The following is a 20,874-nucleotide window of genomic DNA, read 5'->3' on the forward strand; positions in this document are numbered from 1 at the left end:
AAAAGGAAAGGAAAAGGAAAAGGAAAAGGAAAAGGAAAAGGAAAAGGAAAAGGAAAAGGAAAAGGAAAAGGAAAAGGAAAGGAAAGGAAAGGAAAGGAAAGGAAAGGAAAGGAAAGGAAAGGAAAGGAAAGGAAAGGAAAGGAAAGGAAAGGAAATAGAGAGAAAAGGGGAGAAAAGGAGGAAAAGGGAGGAAAAAGAGGAAAAAGGGGGGAAAAGGAAAAAAAGGGAAAAAAAGGGGAAAAAGGGAAAAAAGGGGGAAAAAGGAAAAAAAAGGGGGAAAAGGGGGAAAAAAGGAAAAAAGGGGGGGAAAGGGAAAATAGGGGGAAAAGGGATAAAAAGGGAAAAAAACAGGAAAAAAGGGAAAAAACAGGAAAAAAGGGGGAAAGGAGGAAAAAAAGGAACAAAGGGAGAAAAAGGGAAAAAAGGGGGAAAAAGGGGAAAAAAGGAAAAAAAGTGGGGAAAAGGGAAAATAGGGGGAAAAGGGATAAAAAGGGAAAAAAGGGGGAAAAAGGGGAAAAAAGGAAAAAAGTGGGGAAAAGGGAAAATAGGGGGAAAAGGGATAAAAAGGGAAAAAAACAGGAAAAAAGGGGAAAAAAGGAAAAAAAGGAAAAAAGAAAAAAGGGGAAAAGAAATTTAAAAGGATAAAAAGGGAAAAAAGAAAAAAAAAGAAAAAAGGAAAAAAGGCAAAAAAGAAAAAAAAGGGAAAAAAGGAAAAAATGAGAGAAAAAAAGGAAAATAAGATGAAACTGGCACCTTTTGAAAGGAAGTAAATATATTAAGTAGCGGTACAAACTGGCAGAAAGCAGGCAGTGGCAATGTCAATGCAGGATCTAATCAATGCTCTCTGTGTATGAAACCTGACCCCTGAGGCAGGGCAGCAACGCATGGTGAGCTCGAAAATAATTCAATTTTGGTGACATGATATCACTCATTGTTTCTGCTTCCTCCAAAACACCTTTAACCAACATTTCAGTCTCAGCCATCTTTTCTGGAAGTTTCCCTGAGAACAAGGACGCTCAGACTCTCCCTATTTTTTCTTCTGGGCCTCAACCTCTTTGCATTTTACCTTTCCTACCTCCTTTTGCTACTGGCTGCCAACTCTCTGCAACACTTCTTGCTTCCAAAGCACTTGAAAAAGATTCATAATTGCTTTTCACATCTTGAACGTTTCTGCAGAAATATTTTTGGCCTCCCATGTAACGTTTTGGGCTTTGAATACTTGCACGTTATGATACTTTTTTTAAAAACTTCTCTCATCTAAAAGTAGCTTTTGCTGCTGTCCTGAGTACTCATTGCCTTTCCCTCATTTTCTGTTTTAATGAGTATTATTTATTTTCCTTCCTTCCTTGGAATGGTTGGACTCTATGATTTCCCAGGTCTCTTCCAACCTAAACGATTCCATGACTCTGTGAAGTTTCTCAAGAACAAAATCCCAAAGTGCTCTTTTTAATTGCCTTTTAATCATATCTCCCTGCATGTGTAGTTCTCTTTGGAGATTAAACACCACCATAGTGAATTTGCCTTTTTCCCCCACCTCCTACAAGGCTTTGAACCCAAATTTCTGTGATCACTGTTTCAGATGTTTTCCACAGTAGCAGTTTAATCCCAAACTCGTTCAAACCCAAGTTTTTCCTCTCCTGTGATCCCTGACTACACTTCAGTGAAGTTGTCTTCAGACAAATTCTGCCTCATCCTCTCTGAGCTTTCCCCACTTCATTGCAGAACTTCAGTCCATGCAGTGTAATTATACTGCCTGTTAAATTAACTCCTTTATTTAATTGGATTCTGAGCTTTCTGGAAAGTAAAGCACAACCTCACATCCTCCCTCTATAACTTCTCTTTATCACCAGTCCCCAAAAGGAATTCCTGCCACTACTTTAGGAAAAAAAAAAGGAGGCCAAGAGTAAAGTGAAAGAGAAAAGTAAATCATTTCTAATGATTAACAGAAATAAATAAATAAAGCAGAACACTCCATCATAAATCTCCCTGTTCAGATTGCAGATATCATCAAGCTCAGTGACCACGGGCAAAAATGGGTAATGAAAATGCATTTTTCACCCGCGCATAAAACAAAGAACAACGTGGGAATAACATGTGGAAAAGTAACTCTACATGTAAAAGGGCTGGCTTGAAGATAGCAACTGATCCCAGAGCCCTCTGAAAAAGTAAAGCTCTGCACAGCTTTGTTCAGGAAAAAAATGCAAAATATTGTATGTCACTATTTATTATACATCTACATTCTTAATGCCTCCTGTCCTTGCACCTCCACAAAGGTCTGGCAGAACCAGAAGATGGATCTGCAGAGTCTCCATGTCAGGAATGCTTTCCATATGAAGAGAGTCTAAACACACTTGATCATTCAATTTTTAAATAAATCCCAGAGAAGAAATATGATTATCTCCAAGTTTCTCTCATCAAACCTGGCCTTGGACATTCACATCCCTGGGATGAGAGAACCTTGGAGAAAGGCTTGGAGCAACCTGGGACAGTGGTGGGAACTGGGTGATTTTAAGGTCCCTTCCAACCCAAACCATTCCATGATTCTGTGTGAAGACAGATGGCACAGAGCTCACAACATCTCCTATGGCACAAGAACTTAAATGCACCTCAAATTCTTCACTCAACAACAACTCCTATGGCACAACAACTCAAATGCACCTCAAATTCTTCACCCATCAGATTCCAAACCACCCAACAGGCAACATTTGTCCCCTCAGATTGGTGGAACCAATTGCAGCAGGAAGTTTCAGAAGGGAAGAGAACGTGAAGGAGGGAATCCATGAAACAATTTCTGTCCTTAATTAAAAACCCTGGTCCAGTTGCAGCCCTGAGACTCGGGGACTCCATGAGCAGCTGGTTCTTGGAGCTGGATGGAATATCCAGGGATCCATCACACCACACACATCCTCTTGTATCCAAGCACCACCACAGAAAAAAGGACAAATTTCATTATTCACTTCCCCTGTGATCAGCATGTTTAGTATCTTCTGAGTGGCAGAAAATACAACTCAGATTGTTGTACAATGTTTGTACAACACAGGGCAGAGTTTGGAATTCCAGAGATGTCATCAGACCAACCCACAATTCCGCTAAATCCTAACCCATAAAAGCCAAGGAACTTGATCAAACTTTCAGTTTCCAGGTCACTTTGAAACTTTTTAGGCATCCACGTGTTTGTGTTTAGGTTTAGGAATCAAAGCTCCTGAAAGAGAGTCAATGGAGGCACTCCCAAAAATTCTTCAAAACATCTCAGACAGGTATTCTCACCCATATTAAATTCAATTCATCACCGTATTTGGTGATTTACAAATGTATAAGACAGCACTTCCCAACTTTAATTAAAACCTTCCTCACACATCTGTTAAAAGCAAAAATAAACTACAAAAAACAACCCAAACAACCCCAAAAAGCAGCAATAATAAACTACATGCTCCACTTCCCAAAACTGGATTTCATTCACAAATCTATCAGGTTTTATTCTCCACACAAGATGACTCACTGCATGTTCACTCCCTTCAATCTTCAAACACTGTGTTAATATATGCAGGAAACAAAGCTACAATGGTTTGCTTATGAAAAGGGAGGTTTTTCTACAAACCTAGAGCTTGCAAAGGTGCAAGAATTGCCTTGTATAGAAAAGAATATTTAGTATACAGCAGAATATTTAAGTAACAGAGACATTCTTTCAGTGAGATTTTTCCATTATTTATACATAATAACACAGAATTCATGAAATAACAGAGAAATAATGATAATAATGAGGAATTATTTTATATGAAAGACAAATAATCAGGTAAATTTGGCCCAAAGCTAGAGGGAAATATCAGCCAAATATTGGTAGGGATTGCCTGAGATTACCATTTCTTTACCTAAGAAATGAGCAGAAAGGCACAAAGCCCCAAAAGCTCACTTTCAGTCTGATTTTTATGATGATACACTACTCTTGGTCAAAATGTAATGGAGAAGGCGAGAACGCTGAAAACAGTAAAAACCAGAATTTACTCTCACTCTTTCATCAGCCTGTTTTTATGGTATTTGACAGGAAGCCACCCTAGCAGCCCCTAAAGAGTAAGAACATCACAAATCTTAATTTTATTGCCCTTTTCATAAAAAAAGTTCTTCAAAAGCTCATGTTTCATCAATCTTCTAACCCCAGATTTTTTGACTTTGATGGTAAGTTTTAAACAGACAGGTATTTTCAACGTCTTTTCTTGTTGTGCTTTCCACTTGCACATCATAACACCTAACCTCTCTCACAGAATTCCTTCTACTCATTTTTATTTCTCAATGCAAGGCAGAAAAGTGTCTCCACTGCTTTTTTCCACTCCCCATTCTGTGCATGGCAGAAATCTCTATTTCCTTTGTTTGATTTGAAATCAAAGAGAGTCGTAAGAAACCAGACAGCTCCTCACAATAGCAGAGGAAACATACAGAGAGCTCTGTTTTTCTCAAACACAAGACCTATCATTTTACCTCATCTAGAGAAGAAATAAACTCTACAATTCCTTTAAATCAGGCCATAGGCTACAGCCTATATTATCAATCATAGCCATTACTCAAATCCAAACTGTTCCAACATCCACAGGCCTCCTCTGTTAATAAAAGCAGCAAGACAATTTTTCAAACCGAAATGCTGTGCAACAGTAGCAGAAAACAGAGCAAATTAAAAATAACCAAGTAAAATGAACAAAATATTTCTGTATGTCCCACCATCCTCTGCTAACTGATGGGGTTGTGACTCTTCTTCCTCCCAAATCTTCAACAAACTAAACATTTACTTCCAGGGACGGGGTTAATCAAAACCTGATGACAAAGGGCTCTTTTCCTTTACCTCTGAATTTCCCCCAATCTGAGACAGATGCCACACAAGTCTTGGTGAAAATAGAGACCTGTTGTGCTGTGGGGAAAACTCACTTTTTCCCTTAAAACCAGCTCAAACCATGTAATCATTTAAAGGAAAAAAAAAAAAATTACCGAGGTGTTTCTGGTTTGTCACCTCCTGGATTCAAATGGAAGTAGAAATACGGGCTCTTTGATCATTACAGAATGTTTATGAAGCTGCACAGAAATAATTCACAGTGCTGGCCTGTGACAGCAAAGCTGTTGGCAAAGCAGCACGAAGGGAGACATTGATTTAATTCCCAGCACCTCAGCGAGCCCTGGGTGGGTGCTGGTGCTACAAAAGAGGAGAATCATCCTTGCACAAGAGGCTCCTCCAAGCTCCCCCTAAAACCAGGGCAGATTTGGGCAGAAGGGCTGCAAAACCCAGGAGTCAGGGATAAAATGTGACATTCCTTCTAGAGGACAGGGAGCTGTTGCTTAGAAACTGTTTACAGACAAATCCTGCTGGTGCACCTAAAAAAAAAAGAAATAAATTAGGTCATTCTTGGCTGTAGGTAGGAGAGATTTTATTGATATAAACCCCTCCACGTCTCTCTCTGCTGTCAATAATTAACAGTGCTTTAGGAAGGCTGCCTGGATGCTCTTTTAACCAACAACTGCACGCTCCCAGTGACAGAATTGCCCATTTGGAAACAATCTGGGGGTAAATTGACATCAGAGTTCCCTCAGGAGGCTGAGCCCAGGCTCCAGGCATGGACTGGAGCATCTGAGGAACGGACTGGCACCAAAAGTGAGATCAAAACGGGGTGGGAGCAAAGTGCAATTCATCTTCTTCGTTGCTGTTAGAAAAAAAAAAATTAAGGAAAAAACATGAAAATATCACCAGGCCAAAGGAAAAAAATAAAATTGGTTCTACTTTTTAAGCACCTGATGAAACCAGGTCTGCTAGAAATGAAAGGGGAAAGGCCACAACACCTCTCTGAAGCCACGGGAGAACAAAGTTTGCCTTGAAGAACAAAAGGTGAAGCTGGAATTGGATCGCTTCATTAAGGGAGGTACTAAAAGGAGCTCCTAAGTACCTAAAACAAAGTTTCAAGCAAGCACCCATTGCTCACAGAGAAAACAAATTCCTTCAGAGCAGATGGGAAAGAAAAATTGTATCAATCCAGAGCCAGTTTTCTCCTCCACATAAATAATCCACGCTTGAACAATTTTTCCTCATATAAATAACTACATTTATAAGAAGCCTCAAGTAAGAAGGCTCTTATATCATTATTCACTTAAAAACCACTCCAAAAATTCAGAGAAATCACTGCTTTCTAAGTAAAAGAAAATAAAATGCACAGCTTGTGGTAATAAACAGCTCATTGTCATCATCCCAGAGAAAGGCTTTTTTTTTCTCTTCACTTAAAAACAAACGTAGCACAGGCTTGTTTTCTTATATTGAACAAATCACATGAAATGAATACAAATATCAAAACATGGAACCTAATGTGGAGAAGGGACAAATGTCACAGAGATAACCTCAAAAAACAAAGTTGGTAGTGTCACCATCATATTTTCTGAAAAATCCTCTTTGCCCAGGATTTTTCTCCTGGGAAGCTGAGAAGCCTCAGAGAAGAATGAAAACAATAATTATCTCATTTTTCTCTCCTGCTTTGCTGCTTTGGAATGTGGTTGGAGATTGTTTTATCCAACAGGTGATGGTTTCATTGGTTTCATGTGAATTGTTTTTATTTTTACTTAATGACCAATCACAGCCAGCTGTGTCAGGACTCTGGCGAGGGTCAGGAGCTTTCATTGTCATTCTTTGTAACCTTCTGTCTCCATCTTCTTTCTGTTCTTTAGTATAGTTCTAGTATAGCATAATATAGTATAATATAGTAAAATACAGTATAATATAATATAGTATAATAGAGTATAGTATAATATAGTATAGTATGATACAGTATAAAATGATACGATACAATATGATATTAATATAATATAATATAATATAATATAATATAATATAATATAATATAATATAATATAATATAATATAATATAATATAATATAATATAATATAATATAATATAATATAATATAATATAATATAATATAATATAATATATTGGCCTTCTAAGAACATGGAGTCAGATTCATCAATTCCTCCATCCTGGGGACCCTGCAAATACCACATTGGTAGAATCTGTGTAGAACTTGTGTAGAACAAGCACCTCTGGTTGAAACTTCAGGGGCAGATCTCAAATTCATCCCCAAAGCCCACATTTTGTGTGGTGTCAGCAGACATCATCCTTAGGGCCAGAAAAACAAGGATCAGGAGGGGCTGTGTAATTTAATCAAAATTATTTCATTCTGGGGACAGCCACGAGCCTGTGTTGTGACACCCTGAGTGACAAGGACTCCCTCAGGATGACTTTACAGCTGCAGTTAACGTGGAAGACACAAGTTTGGGGTTATTTCAAGGGTTATCACAACCTGAAATGGGTTCAAAGTCTGGGAAAATGGTTTAACTCCTTCATTCAATGCATGGCTTCCCATACCAGAAACACAGACAAAACCAGCCAGGAATAAAAGAATTTTAACAACCACATCTATTATTATTTGCAAATTCATCCAGAAATACACTTTGGATTAAAGCAATGCTAATTATTAAAAAAATTAAAGATAACATGGCCCATTTCCCAAAGGCCCCCAAAGCCACACGGGAGACTTGTGAAGCGTGGAGGAGAGGCCAACCTGATTTTTATTCATGTGTTGCTGAGCTTACCTACGTGGGAAACAGAATTATGCTCTATTTAGCCCTCTGTCAGGTTGTTCAGGTTCTAAAATAACTGTTAATGAAATCACAAGCCTTCAACACAAACAGCAGCAACAGAAATAGCACCAGGACAGAAAACATTGGACTGCAGCAACTCTGAGCCACAGTGGAGCACAAAAGCATCTCCCTACATTCAGCTGGCTTGAAATAAAACACCAGGAATAATAGATTGCATTTTACTGAGGCCTCACTACAATGATTCACATTTTGTAACAACCTTCATAGAAATGCAGCTCTTAAAAATTAATTTTTTCCTCTGGCTTAAGAACCTAACTTAGCAAAAACTAATTCAGCATGGGAAGTGCTCATTACTTTGACACATAAGATATCTGGGAATCACCTGAAGCACAATAATTTATCATAATAAAAAACAGTATTTCATATTTTTTAGCTTTTTTACAATATTGTGCAGAACTCAGTTTTAACCCATTGGAATGGTTTTAGCTTTAAAAATATTACTGACATGTAATTTGCTCTCCATTATGTAGAAATATATAAACATTCACTTTTGGTCTGTTTATATATAATAGTTAATAGTAATTTAGGAATTACTCTCAACAAAATTATTTCTTTAAAATAATAAAATCATTTCTTAAAATGTTTCATAAAATATTTCCTAAAATAATAGGATCACACAGTGGTTTGGATTGAGAGGAGCCTTTAAAGATCACTTAGTTCCAAACCTCCTGCCATGGCCAGGGACACCTTTCAGTAAAAGTGAGTTTTTGCTTGGCATTTTCATGAAAGGACCTGGATAAATAAGATTAAAACCCCAACATCTTCTTTAATGGTGATTAAACACGTGCAAGGACTGTCAGTGGTGATGTGGTATCACTGCTGGGACAGAAGAAATCCAAGTGATTACACACCTCCACCAAATCCATCTGTTTTATTTAGTGGAATCCAAAAATGAAAACACAACAGTTTCTCCTCAGACACCAAAACTTCCTTGGAGAAACAAATAATGAATTTTTTTCTAACAAGCTGACTGTGATCATGCCCTTGTCAGATCTTGCATCTCCTTGTGATGTTTTCCACAGAACTCTGTGTTTAGAAACATGCCCAGAGTTAATTCAGATTAATCACACAGAACATAAGATACACACGTCTGTAATACCCAGAATTTAATAAATTTTAAATTCTGTTTTCACTTTGCCAAAATGCTGTTTCTCTCATGAAATTTCACCATTATTTCACGTACCCTGCCACACTAAAGACTGACCCTGAGTTGTGGCTCCTCCCAGGGCATCCTCCCACCCACATCAGCACCTTTGGGGAGAAATACAGTGAAATTTATCATGTACTCAGTGCTTTGGTAAGGCTGGGGCTGTTCCTGGCACTGATTATAACCCAGAATGTTGTACAGAATCAGAGCTGCAGGAGCCCCATGCCCTAAGTGAAGAGCAAAGCTGAACACTGCCAGGTCTCTCTGTCATATTTAGGGAATTAAATCCACCTGTAATGTTTTCTTCTACTGGCCCAACATGACAACAGAAGCTTCTCACTTCAGAGGAAAAGCAGGCTTTGGATTCAGCAACAACACAAAAAATAACTCATTAAAATGAAAGGTTGAGCAGTATGCATTGTGTATTTGCAGCAGCTCAGAAATCAGATGCAAAGAAGAGCTGATGTTCCAGTCACTTATTGCTAATTTTTTTTATTGTTAAAATAGAAAAAAAAACTCCTGCTCACATAAATCATTTGCTTTCAAAAGCATGTAACAGACACAATCAGTGCTCATGACTGCTCTACAAGGTAACACAGAAAAACATTTGAGTTTTCCAGAGATAGAAGCAATTTATGCATCACTGTAACAGCACACAGCACTGGCTCCAGCTGCACTTAAAACACACAGAAACAATCCCCAGCCAAAGGCAGAACCAGCTCCAGAAGTGTTGGGTAAGAGCTTTGCAACACTGATGAAAATTCTGTAATTAATTTCAGAGGATCAAGGATTTAATCTTGCATAATCTGAATACCCAAAGTAGTCCCTTAAACAAGACAGCCAGAAAACATCTGCAACACTGCAAGAGGCTCCTGGTAAAATAAATCTTTCTACTCAGTCCTTGTTAAGTGTTCCTCATGTTTTGCACACTTCTTGAAATTGGAGAAATGGATTTCAGATTTGAGGCACTGAATGTACTGCAAAAGGAGGATTAAGTGAAGACCAGAGTTTAAATTCAATATAGGTGCTTTAGTTTTTATTTTAATACAACACAGGTGCTTTAGTTTTTATTTTAATAAATAAACCTGCTCAGACACAGGACTTTCTTTTTTTGTATTTACATATTTTGCTCTTAATGAAAGGACCTCTAAGTACCTGAAGCTGTTAAAGTGCTGCTGTGATGAACCTGTCCCACAGCAGCTGTGCTTTGCTGTATTTCCCATACCTGAGCATTGCAGCACTTCCATTCCAATTTCCAATTAAATCAAGGTGGAAATTATTAAAACCACATTTTTTTAAAGAGTGATTTCAAAATTCTTTCCTCATTTACATGATCTTGCTTTCACCTTAATGAAAATCAACTTATTAATGAAAAACAGCAAGGAAAGAGAAACATCCAAACCAGCCCAGCCAAGGGGTGAGTGTAGAAGGTCACTCAAAATTTTTGGAGGCACAATCAGTCTGTGCAATTCTCAGCAGTAATTTCAAGCACACCTGAAGTGTTTAAACTCCAGAGTCTTATTTTACAGAATCACAGAATATCCTGAGCTGGATATCATTCCCCAGTGTGTCCACACATCCAGGATTTGCCCTTGATACACTTCCTATGGCGTTTCTCTGGGCAATGTGGTTTTCAGCGCTTCCTTAAAGGTTCCTTTTGTGTAATCAAACACCGATTTCCCTCATCCACCCATGTCCTCACCATTCCACAGCCCATCTCACTCTGGTGCAAGAAATATTTAATTACTGTGGATTTTCTGCCAAGGGTTAACCAGGAAAAGCTTTAGACATCACAAATCCCGCAGCACCCCAAGGGTGGCACAAAACTTTTTTCTGGATATTGTGACAACAGAACAGACCTCACTCCAACTTTAATGTGTTTATGGTGCAGAGAGAGCAAAATAAAGAGATTCTCATTTTTACACCATTATGGAAAACTGGTATTAAAAATACCCATCTCTAGTGTTTCCTCTTCCTCCTGACTGATCTTTTTATGAAAAACCAGCCAAGAAGCTGTTCTTGGGCTAAGTAATTTTTTGTTTCTTTTGGCTGACTGTCAACCACCCAGCAAAAAATAAACTCATTAAGCTGACAAGAGACCTGAACACACTCGTGTTGTCAGTGCATCTCAGCATCACTCTTGTGAACCCAAAAGCAATTAAAAAAATTAAAATAAAGTTAAGCTGACTCCACCCTTAGGATGCAACCAAGTTTGCAAGGATCTGTCAGTCCAAAGTCAGTGTCTGGCAGCATCTGAGCTAAAGGGGATGTGCAGCTTCAGCACATGTCAAGCCAAAACAGTTCTAAAACTAGCAGCAAAAAAGGAGAGCACGGAGTGTGGAGCCTCCAAAAAAGCATCTCTGCCACAATTAGAGCTCTCAACCTAATTGTGTTTGCAAGCCTACTATTTTTGCCTCCAATCCACACTGCTCTCCCTGTGTTCAATCTGTCCAGCTAGCTGGGATTTTTCCTCTGCTGCCACCACATTTGTAGTTTGCAGAGCAGATCCCCAGCTTAAGGCTCACACAGAGCCTTGTAATCACTGAGGTTTCTACTTAAAAGCAAAAGGGAAAAAAAGTTACCATGGCTACTACAGTCACTCAGCTTTCTCAACTACTTCAAGACGTTAATTCTGAAGGCTTTTTTGGCTATGTTTGCACAAAATGTATGCTTCCATACTACTCTGTCATGTAAATTAGGTTGTGCTGCAGCGTTTGAGATCACCTGGGACCATTCAATACCTTTGGCTGGTGCTCCAAGAAGACTCCACAAGAAGCAAGGTGATAGTTTCACTGATCACATTAAGGACATTATAATCAAATGTATTAAATATAATTTAAAGCAATAATGAAATGTTGTTTCTTACCCAGCCAAGTGAAGGTAAATATGTGAACAGAGACATCCTCTAGTTCTTAGGCTGAATTTGTAAACAAAATTGGTAGTAAGTACAGAATTAGAACAAAGCAAACCACAAAGTGCTTGCAGAAAATGCTTTGGAAATGCACTTAGATTATTCAGAAGATAAGGAAAACATACAGAGAATGATAAAATGTGTGTAAGATTTGATGCTGATTTTCATCCAAACCCTGCATCAGTAGAAGACAATCGTGCCCAGGATTTGTGTCCCCACTGCTCTTTAGCACCTCAAAAGCACCTGAGCACTTCCTCCACTCTCACCTGCATCCCCTGGGCTCAGGCTGAATGCAAGGATTGGAATTTGAGTGTGAAATTAAAGAAAAAAAAAAAACAACTTCGTTCAAGGATGCAAAAGTGTGTGAGAGCATGGAGGGATTCAGTTTGCTGCCTCAGCCACGCACAGAATTCTCCCTGAGCCACGCGAGGAAAATTAAATCCCAGGATAGAAATAGCCCTCCTCTTTCCTCTTCTTCACCTTCCTGCTCTTGCTGGGTATCAGCTGTGACCCAGAAACAACACTCAGCAATGCCAAGAGTCCAAAACACACTGAATAAAATGCAGCTTGAATTTTTTTAGGGGCAGCGTGGGCCACCCATGCAAGGCAAGGAAGAGCTCAGCAAACCCTGCAGCCCCCCAGCAGCGCTCCTGCTGGGTAGGACATTTGTCACAGCGTTTTCCTCCTGCTCCACCTCATCCTCCTTCATTCACAGGCTTCCTGAGGATTTCTTGTTCTTAGAAGTATTTCTGGGAGCATCCAAGCCCTGGGAATGGAGATGACGGAGATAATAGAGACGTTTAAAATTAGACTAAGCAGCTGTAATTCTGAATTTGCATTTCTGACTTGATTATAGTAAGCACTGAAGACTATCTGCACAAGAATGAGGAAGGAGTTCATGTGCTGCAATAAAAATATGTGAATCTCTTTCACTTTGACCCCGTTAAGGGGGAAAAATAAAAAAGATAACAAATGGCACTTTTATGGAAGTTGTTCCTTTGCTATTCTCTAACTTCATTTTAAAGAGTCACCCGTGGATTTTAATTGCAAGAATTAATCAGCTTTCCTGTATTTTACAATATATTTTCCTTATATTTTACTATTCTCCTGATTACTCTTGATTTTTCTCCTTTCATATTTTAGAACTTATCCATTTTATACCTTTCCTTATAAGTCTCTACAGTCTCTTATCTGAACAGTCAACATTTGAAACCATGGGATAACTATTTATGAAGCACTTTGATAAATTTTCTACCAAAAGCAAACACAGATGACACAATTTTACTTAAATATTCTGTCACAATAAAAAAATGCTAGAATCAATCCTGTTCTCTTCTTGTAAAAAATAAAATAACCATTTTCATAATATGATTGTTTTACAGATAAGCAGAAGAAAAAAATAGTATTTGGGTTCTATATTCAAAGTTTCTCCACAAATATCATGAAGAATTAACCATGAGTAACTTATCACAGACGGTAATTTTATATCTGGAAGGAAGCTTGATAACAACATGGAAGAAAGTTAGTATTTAATGACAGAGGACATCACACCTATTTTCTGTTAATTTATGTTCATTCATTTACTTAAAAATATTAATTTACAGAACCCTCTGAATTAAAGTTACAGAACAGCCTTGAAGAAGAAATTTCACTATCCCAAGAAGCTAAAAATTAAATGTTTTTCTAGAAGTAGCAAAGGAGAAAAAAAATATCTCAATACATAAAAACAAGTGCCTCACATTATCTGTTTGCAAATAGTTCTTATGTTTCCTTTTGGAAGAGTTTATTCATTTTTCTTTGTGTGGATCCTCTGGGAAGGACACAACTCTTGCCACTGACATGATGGCACTGCAACAGAACTAAAACCAGTGCTGACCAACATTTTACAACATTTTTTAAGTGCTTTACTCCACAGTCTAACTTGAAAGTTCAGTCTCTAGGAAGAAGCCTTTTGGAGTTTCTATTGATGTTTGAAAAGACATAGAGAGCTGATAAAAGTGGTTTTGTCAGCTCTGCACAGGACGGACACAGCTTCTGTGTTTAAAGCATAAGGAATATTTCCAATTGATGCTTCCCTTACAAGAACAACTGAGAGAACTGAGAGATTCAGCTGCTCCTGCTGTGCTGAATGGGCTTTAATGGAGAAATGCCACAAAAATGAAATATGCAAGAGTGAGTGGGTTTTGTTAGTAAATAACAGCATATTAAAAATTAAGCTTGATTAGCTGTAGAAAAGGGCAAAGTGAATAATCCATTTAGAAGCTTTAAGTAACTTAAAAGCTTAAGCCCCATTTACAGAAGTCACCTGGGCCACTGGGAGCCTCCCCTGACCAAAACCACTTCCACTTTCTGTATCCAGAATTTGAGTTCCACTAACACCCAAATTGCCTTCCATTTGAATATTCTTGTCTGCATTAAGCACATTGTAACATATGCTTGTTGCTTTTTTAATGCAAAGCTTCAAAGAAAAGGACAAGTCCGCAGGAGAAAGAAATGTCACATAATAATGACTGTAACACCAGTAAAAACAGCAGAGTGGAGTATCTACAAAAATATCTTTAAAATACTCTGAACACCGAAATTCTTTGGTGTAACTACAAAATCTACTGGTTTTCTTACCTCTCAAATGCAACCCCTGCGAGATGCTTTTTAATGTTACAGGATTCAGCTTCCCTTAACTGAGCAATTCTCATTACTTAAGAAGCCTGAAAACTTGGGCAGTCTCTGCTGCAACGCTGAAAATGTCTCTCCACCGTTCTCTGTAGCAGAATACTAATGCAGGGGCTGATGTGGCTGAAAAGCACAGCTAGACAAAAATATTCCAAAGGAGAAAAAAAAAAAGGAAAGAAAAAAAAAAAAAAAAGCCTGGCTATCAGAAAATGCTGATTCAGCAGAGTTGAAGTACTCCAAGGAAAGGTGTGCTTTGCCCACACAGCCAAAGGAAAACTAGAGAAAAGCTTTCCTCCTGCCCCTTACAAAGTCAAAATGCTTTGTCTGATGACAGCACAAGACATCTGAAACAGTAAAATGTGTAGGGGGGTGGGGGGAGACCTGCTAGCGGAAAGATTGTTCCTTTTGCTGGCAATTTTAAAATTCACCTGTTTGTTTATTGCCAAAACAAAAAATTATTCAAAGCACAAGGAACACAAAAATCCTGCCTTCCAACCAACTGTGCTGGTAACTGATGGTCACAGCAGTTTATTTCCCCAGAGCAGCTGATCTTTTGTTGGATAAATATGACTTCAACCTATGCTAGTGTTTGGAAACATTCAGGAAAGCCTTTCTGTAACCAACCAGTGCTGGGAACCAGATATCACTGCTCACTCCACGTGTGATGCTGAGGAAACCATGGGAAAACTGAGATGTGGAGCTCTTATCCAGAAACCTGATACAAAATTCATTTCCAGCTGCAGAGTGCTGAGCCTGCCCAACCCAGGACTTGATACAACAGTGTTATCACTCTGGGATATATTTAGATGTACCATGGATCCCTCTAAGACAGTAAGAAGCTACAAGGCAATAACTTAGAATAGGATCATGGAATGGTTTGGGTTGGAAGGGACTTATTTAAAGACTATTTTGTTCCACCTCCTGCCATGGGCAGGGACAACTCCCACTGTCCCAGGTGCTCCAAGTCCTGTCCAACCTGGCCTTGGGCATTCCAGGGATCCAGGGGCAGCCACAGCTGCTCTGGGCACCCTGTGCCAGGGCTCAGCACCCTCACAGGGATGAATTTCTCTGTATTTCTAACCTAAATTTCCCCTCTTTCAGTTTGAACCCATCACTCATCCTGTCACTGCAGTTCCTGATGAAGAATCCCACTCTGGATTTCCTGCAGCCCCTTCAGACACTGGGAGATGCTGTGAGGTCTCCACACAACCTTCTCCTCTCCAGACTGAACAATCCCACCTTTCCCAACCTGTCTCCATGGGGAAGATGCTCTCTGGTCCCCTAAGCAATTTCTTGGCTCTCCTCTGGGCTGGATCCAGCAATTCCATGTCCTTCTTATAGTGGGGGCACCAGAACTTACAGTGGTGTTAACATTGGTTAACACAACTTACAATGGTATTAGCTGAGTCATCAATCACTTTTTTAATACAATTAACCTGATTTCTGGTCTTTGTTGTCACTTCAACCTTTTTTAGCAGTAGTCTTTAAAAAATGCTGTCTTTTATCCTTCCCAGCGCTGCCCAGGGCAGGCTGGACTCAGTTTGCTCCCAGCCAGGTTCAGGTGTTGTGGATCCAGCTGGAGGATCTCCCCCATCAGAGAGGAGCGAGAGCCTCAGCTGCCCCTGCTCCCTCGGAAAGCTGTGCCTCGGCAATGCATTCACAGCACTCCACCCCAACAAATGTAACAAATGCCGTGTTTACACGAAATCAACAAGTTTATCACAGTCGGGAGTAGCTGACACCTTCCTGTGAAATACAACTTTCTTTTGGTAACTTTCATCTTCCCATTCTGGTCTTTTTCACATCTCCTCCTTGCATCTCACCCAAAGCAGCTCTAAGGGAGCACTTCCTACAGACCTGAGCCACAAAACCTCCCATCGAGTTTTGTCCTAAGCATGCCGCTCTAAAGACTTAGTGCTGCCACTCTTCATTTCTGCACATTGCCCTTCTCACTTCCAGCTGCATATTGTGTTATTTATTTACCTCTGCTTCCCTGTGAGTGAGGCACAGAGAAGCTGTGGCTGCCCCTGGATCCATGGAAGTGCCCAAGGCCAGGATGGATATTGGTTTTTGGAGCAGCTGGGATAGTGAAGGTCCCTGCCCATGGCAGGGGGTTGGACTGGATGAGCTTTAAGGTCTCTTTCAACCCAAACCATTCTGTGATTTTTTTTTATTATTTCTGTATAGCTGCCCTTCATCTTCCCATGACCATTTGATATTATATCTAAATCCAAAATATCCCTTTGCTTTATACACCTTTGAACAAACTGTGGAACAAGTGGATAAAGAGTTCAGCTTTCTTTAGCCAAGCCTTGGAATAAACTGTATTAAAAGCAAAGCCTGCTCACCTAAAATGTAACAAAACATCTTTCTGTTGTTCTACACAGGCAAAAAAAAAAAATCTCATGCTGGTGTGTTCAGACAGCATGTAATACCTGCAAGGCATTGTCATAACTACTACAATTTAGCCACAAAACAGATTTCAATAAATACTGTGGTTATAATTCATATGTAACAAGAGGAAAAGTGTTAAGGGATGAAAAAAATCATACTTTTTGAAAGAGTGGGTGTAAAAAACTAATAGGTGAGGATGAAGACATTTCTTGGCAGCAGGGAAAAAAAAAAGCAGGGGGGAACTGCAGGAACAAAAGAAATCTCAGCTGTCACACAGGTGTGGTGCTGAACAGGGACTCTGAGCTACACCAATAGTGCAAAAGGGCAGATGCACTCAAAAAGTAATTCTGCATGTGCAAAGAAGTTGGTGATTCCCTGGTACCTCATGAGAAAATTAATTACTTTTCCATCTCAGTGTAAATACCATGTTAAAACAGTGTTACTCTGCAGTAAATATTATTGGTCAGCAGGACCAAAGATCACCATGGAGAAGCATTCCCAGAAGTGTCCAAGGAGTTCTCTGTTCTACCAGCATGGATTTTTAGGAATTCTGAAAATCCTGGGTAATTCCAGCAGTCTGAATGAACATTTAGGTTATAAATATGCTGTGGTTGCAACCATAGGAAGGTTAGAACAGTGGCAGTTCTGAACAAAACAATAATTTAAGAGAAATTATAGGGGGCTCAACTGATACCTCAGAGCTCTGTAACAAATACTAGGAAGTAAAATAATGAAAGCTGACTTTCTAAAATGATTGTGATTGAATTTCCTTGATATGATTGATACTTCCAATTGGCAGAAATATCTGTCTGCTTGTATAAACTTCTCTGGCATTAGCGCAGTGTTCTGTGGGAGCCTGACAACCAAACAGAACCAATTAAACTGGTGAAGAACTGGTTAAGTGACACCTCAAAAAGAAAAAAGAGCAGCTTTTGAGAAGAACTCATCACAACATAACTCAGATTATCATGGAGATCCCCAAAGGAGAGCCACTACCACAAAACACCTTTTCAATTATTTGTAAGCCTACACCATAAATCATGACATAATTTGCACAAGTATAAATTGATAGAGTGCTACATAACTGAGATAAATCAGTTCCAAAAAGCCATCAGGAGTGTTGGGTATAATCAATCAATGCTAGAAACAAAATGTTATTTAAAAAAGCCACGCACAAAGTTGTAAAGCTGCAATCAGGAAAACTCATGCCTGTCTAGGGAATGATGAACTCTTGTGGAAAGAAACAGCCCTGCAAAGGGTTTGCCACAGTGAGAGTACCCAGAGAAAAGGAGATCAAAATGCAGGGCTGCAAATGAAGGTTTAACATGTAAATGTGATGCAGAAGCAGGAGAGTAACAGCAGAGAGGTAATATTTAAACACACAAAACACTCCTGAGACAAAGCTCTGGTGGGCTGCATCCAGCTCACGTTTTCATAAAAATGCTGAAAAAGTGGATTTGGGAAAAAAAACAATCCCCAGAAACTGAGTTGTGAGGAAAATGCATGCAGTGACAAATTTAAAGCATTTCAGCTCACTTGGTTTTTCAAGTAGAAAAGAGAGGGAATACTGGGTTACAGCAGATAAATACTTCCATGGTAAGAAAATACTTTGAGTTCTTCAGCACAGTGGAGAAAGGCACATCATTAACCAGTGACTGGAAGCTGAAGCCAAATAACTTAATAAACAGCAGATCCTCTACCTCTCACTGTCTTCCGATCAAAATTCCAATTTTTCTGGAAAACATGTTTCAGCCAAATGCACGTTATTGCATTCAAGAGTAACTGGGTGAAATCCAACTGACTACAACAGTCAGGGGTCAGAGCAGATCTAATTGCTTCCTTTGGCTTCCAAGCCTCAGTCTACAAATACTCCTGGTTTTCAGTGCTTCAAAGGCATTTCAGTAGTACCATGCATGCTCAACATTAATATTAAAAGAGCTCTCAGCAAATCTGCATGAATTACAGTTGTATTTCCATGTAAGGGCTCGAGTGACACTGGAGCTTTCCTGTTGAGGCTTCTGTCACCAGCAGAGCCCATTAATGGAATTACAGCTCTCTTGCACCCAGCTGAGGTGGTGTTTCTGTAAACAAGCATTTACACAATTGAGTGCAGAACTTCACCCTTCATGTCAGTACTTTTTCTCCTCTAGAAAGAATCCCGTTTGACCTGGAGTATGAAAAGGCTGATACAATGCATTGCATCAATCACAGGTAAGAAAGGAAAACCAGCAGCATTGTAATAGCCACAAAGCCAGGAAAATCTGGTGTTCACATCAGCAGCATCCTTTGAGCCTGCCCCTGTTTATGCTCCTCATCCACCTGGCACTCCAAAACACACCAGCACTCAGCAGTCTTGACAAATCCAATCTTTTTCAGGAGTACATGCCAAGGTAATGTTCAACATACACGTTAGATTTCCAGGCTCACAGAGTTGTGCTGTAGCATCAGCTGCTGTGGTATCTGTCAATTTCTAAAACAACAGAGGAGCTGAAACGTTTCTATCCTGGTGAAGAATGAACTAACTTCAAATTCAGCAAGCAGAAGTTTGAAAAGGCTGGAATTGTCCGAAGCACCGCCTGCAACCAAATCAACGCTCCACAGGAGAGAGCCACAACCACCAAGTGAAGGAGAAAAAAGAACCTTAGAAGAAGAACCCAGGCATCACACACAGCCAGCGAGACACCAGGGCGGGCACTCACCCCTCCAACCTCCAGAGAAGGGAGTGCCTGCTAAAACCCGCCGTAAATACGTATAAAAGTTTCTTTCCCGAAGCCCTGGCACTCGGATATCCCGCCGAGCATCCCCAACGCCGCCTCCCAGATGGGCACGGCAGCCAGGCAAGCCTGGCACTCCCCACCACCACCACCGTGGCCGAGCAAAACTTCTCCCACCCCGAGCAGCCCCACAAGGAGACGCTTGGGCTGCCGTCGCTTTCCAGCCAGCATCCCCGGGGCTCCTCGCAAAGACAAAGCCACGCTTTAAACTTTCGCTGTTCGCCAGCGGAGCGGCTCCTCTGCCGGGAGCTGGCACCTCTCGGGATGTGCAGCGGGGGCTTGGGAAGAGCCCGGGAGAGGCCTGGAGGGAAGGGATGGGGATGGGGATGGAGGAGGTGCCCGCAGCCCCCTCCCCGCTGCCCGCGACCCTTCCCCGCACACAATCGGAGCAGCGGCGACCGCAGAGCGCAGGGACGCACCGGGCGATGGATAAAAGGGAGCAAGGAGCCTCCAACGCCTGAAGAAAGGAGAATAATTTCAAACAATGCCCATCAAAAAAAAAAAAAAAAAAAAGACTTAAGATAATACGGAGCCAGGTTTCACCTCGAAGTGATGGCGGGTAAATAGATGAATAAGTGGAACAACACACCTTTGACCCTCTCTTTTCTTCCCTAAATATAATCCCTCTCTTCCCATAATACACGCACCACAAAATGACCATTAAGTCAAATCTATTCTTTACAGGAGGAGGGGGGGATTATCTCTGTGACCGACTCTGTCTCTTTCCCTCTCCCGGTCTTTCACTGCGCGAGAATTGAAATTGCATTAAAAAAAAAAAAAAAGGAAAACCGGAGGGGGGGGTGGGGGGAAGGCAAGATTATTATATCTGGAGGGTGCGAAATGTGGGCACGGGGAGAGGGAGCCTGGGGGATGGGGAGGAGTAGAGAAAGGTGGCTAAGGAGAGAAGAAAGGAAAGGAGGACCAGGAAGCGCAGGGAAGGATGAGGGGAAGGCGAGATAAGGGGGAAGGAGGATAAGGAAAGAAGGATGAAAGAAAGGAGGTCGGGAGGAAGGATGAAAGGGAGGAAGGGATGAGGGGAAGAAAGGAGGATGCTTTGCCCTGGCCTCACCTCAGCTCGGTGGGTGGGGGTGGGAGAATCTCTCGCCGCCGCCGCCGCCGCCTCCTCCTCCGCCACCTCCTCCTCCTCCCCAGCAGCGCCGGTCACTGACGGGCCGGGTGTGCGGCGCGGCTCCCTCGCCCGGTCCCCGCCTCCCCGCTCGCCTCGCTCCCTCCTCCCGCAGCCGGCCCGAGCCGCGCTCGCTCGGCTCTGAGCGGAGCCGGGCGCTGCCGCCG

At 40.7% G+C, this 20,874-nt stretch overlaps 1 protein-coding gene across 3 annotated transcripts in view; it reads right to left on the reverse strand.

Moving 5' to 3' along the window:
• The window catches only part of CTNNA2 (catenin alpha 2), a 494,680-nt gene extending 473,884 nt beyond the window's left edge, over window positions 1–20,796 (reverse strand). For 2 of the 3 annotated variants that reach the window (XM_074540544.1, XM_074540542.1), the window contains exon 1: window positions 20,651–20,796. The gene's annotated coding sequence lies outside the window, so the exon portion shown is untranslated. Of the gene's footprint in view, window positions 1–14,362; window positions 14,384–20,650 lie in introns of those variants that run through there. The other variant, XM_074540543.1, reaches the window with a different exon arrangement.
• Between the last annotated feature and the right edge of the window lie 78 nt (window positions 20,797–20,874).

Source organism: Zonotrichia albicollis, chromosome 5, assembly GCF_047830755.1.
Source record: "Zonotrichia albicollis isolate bZonAlb1 chromosome 5, bZonAlb1.hap1, whole genome shotgun sequence".
NCBI classification, from domain to species: Eukaryota; Metazoa; Chordata; class Aves; order Passeriformes; family Passerellidae; genus Zonotrichia; species Zonotrichia albicollis.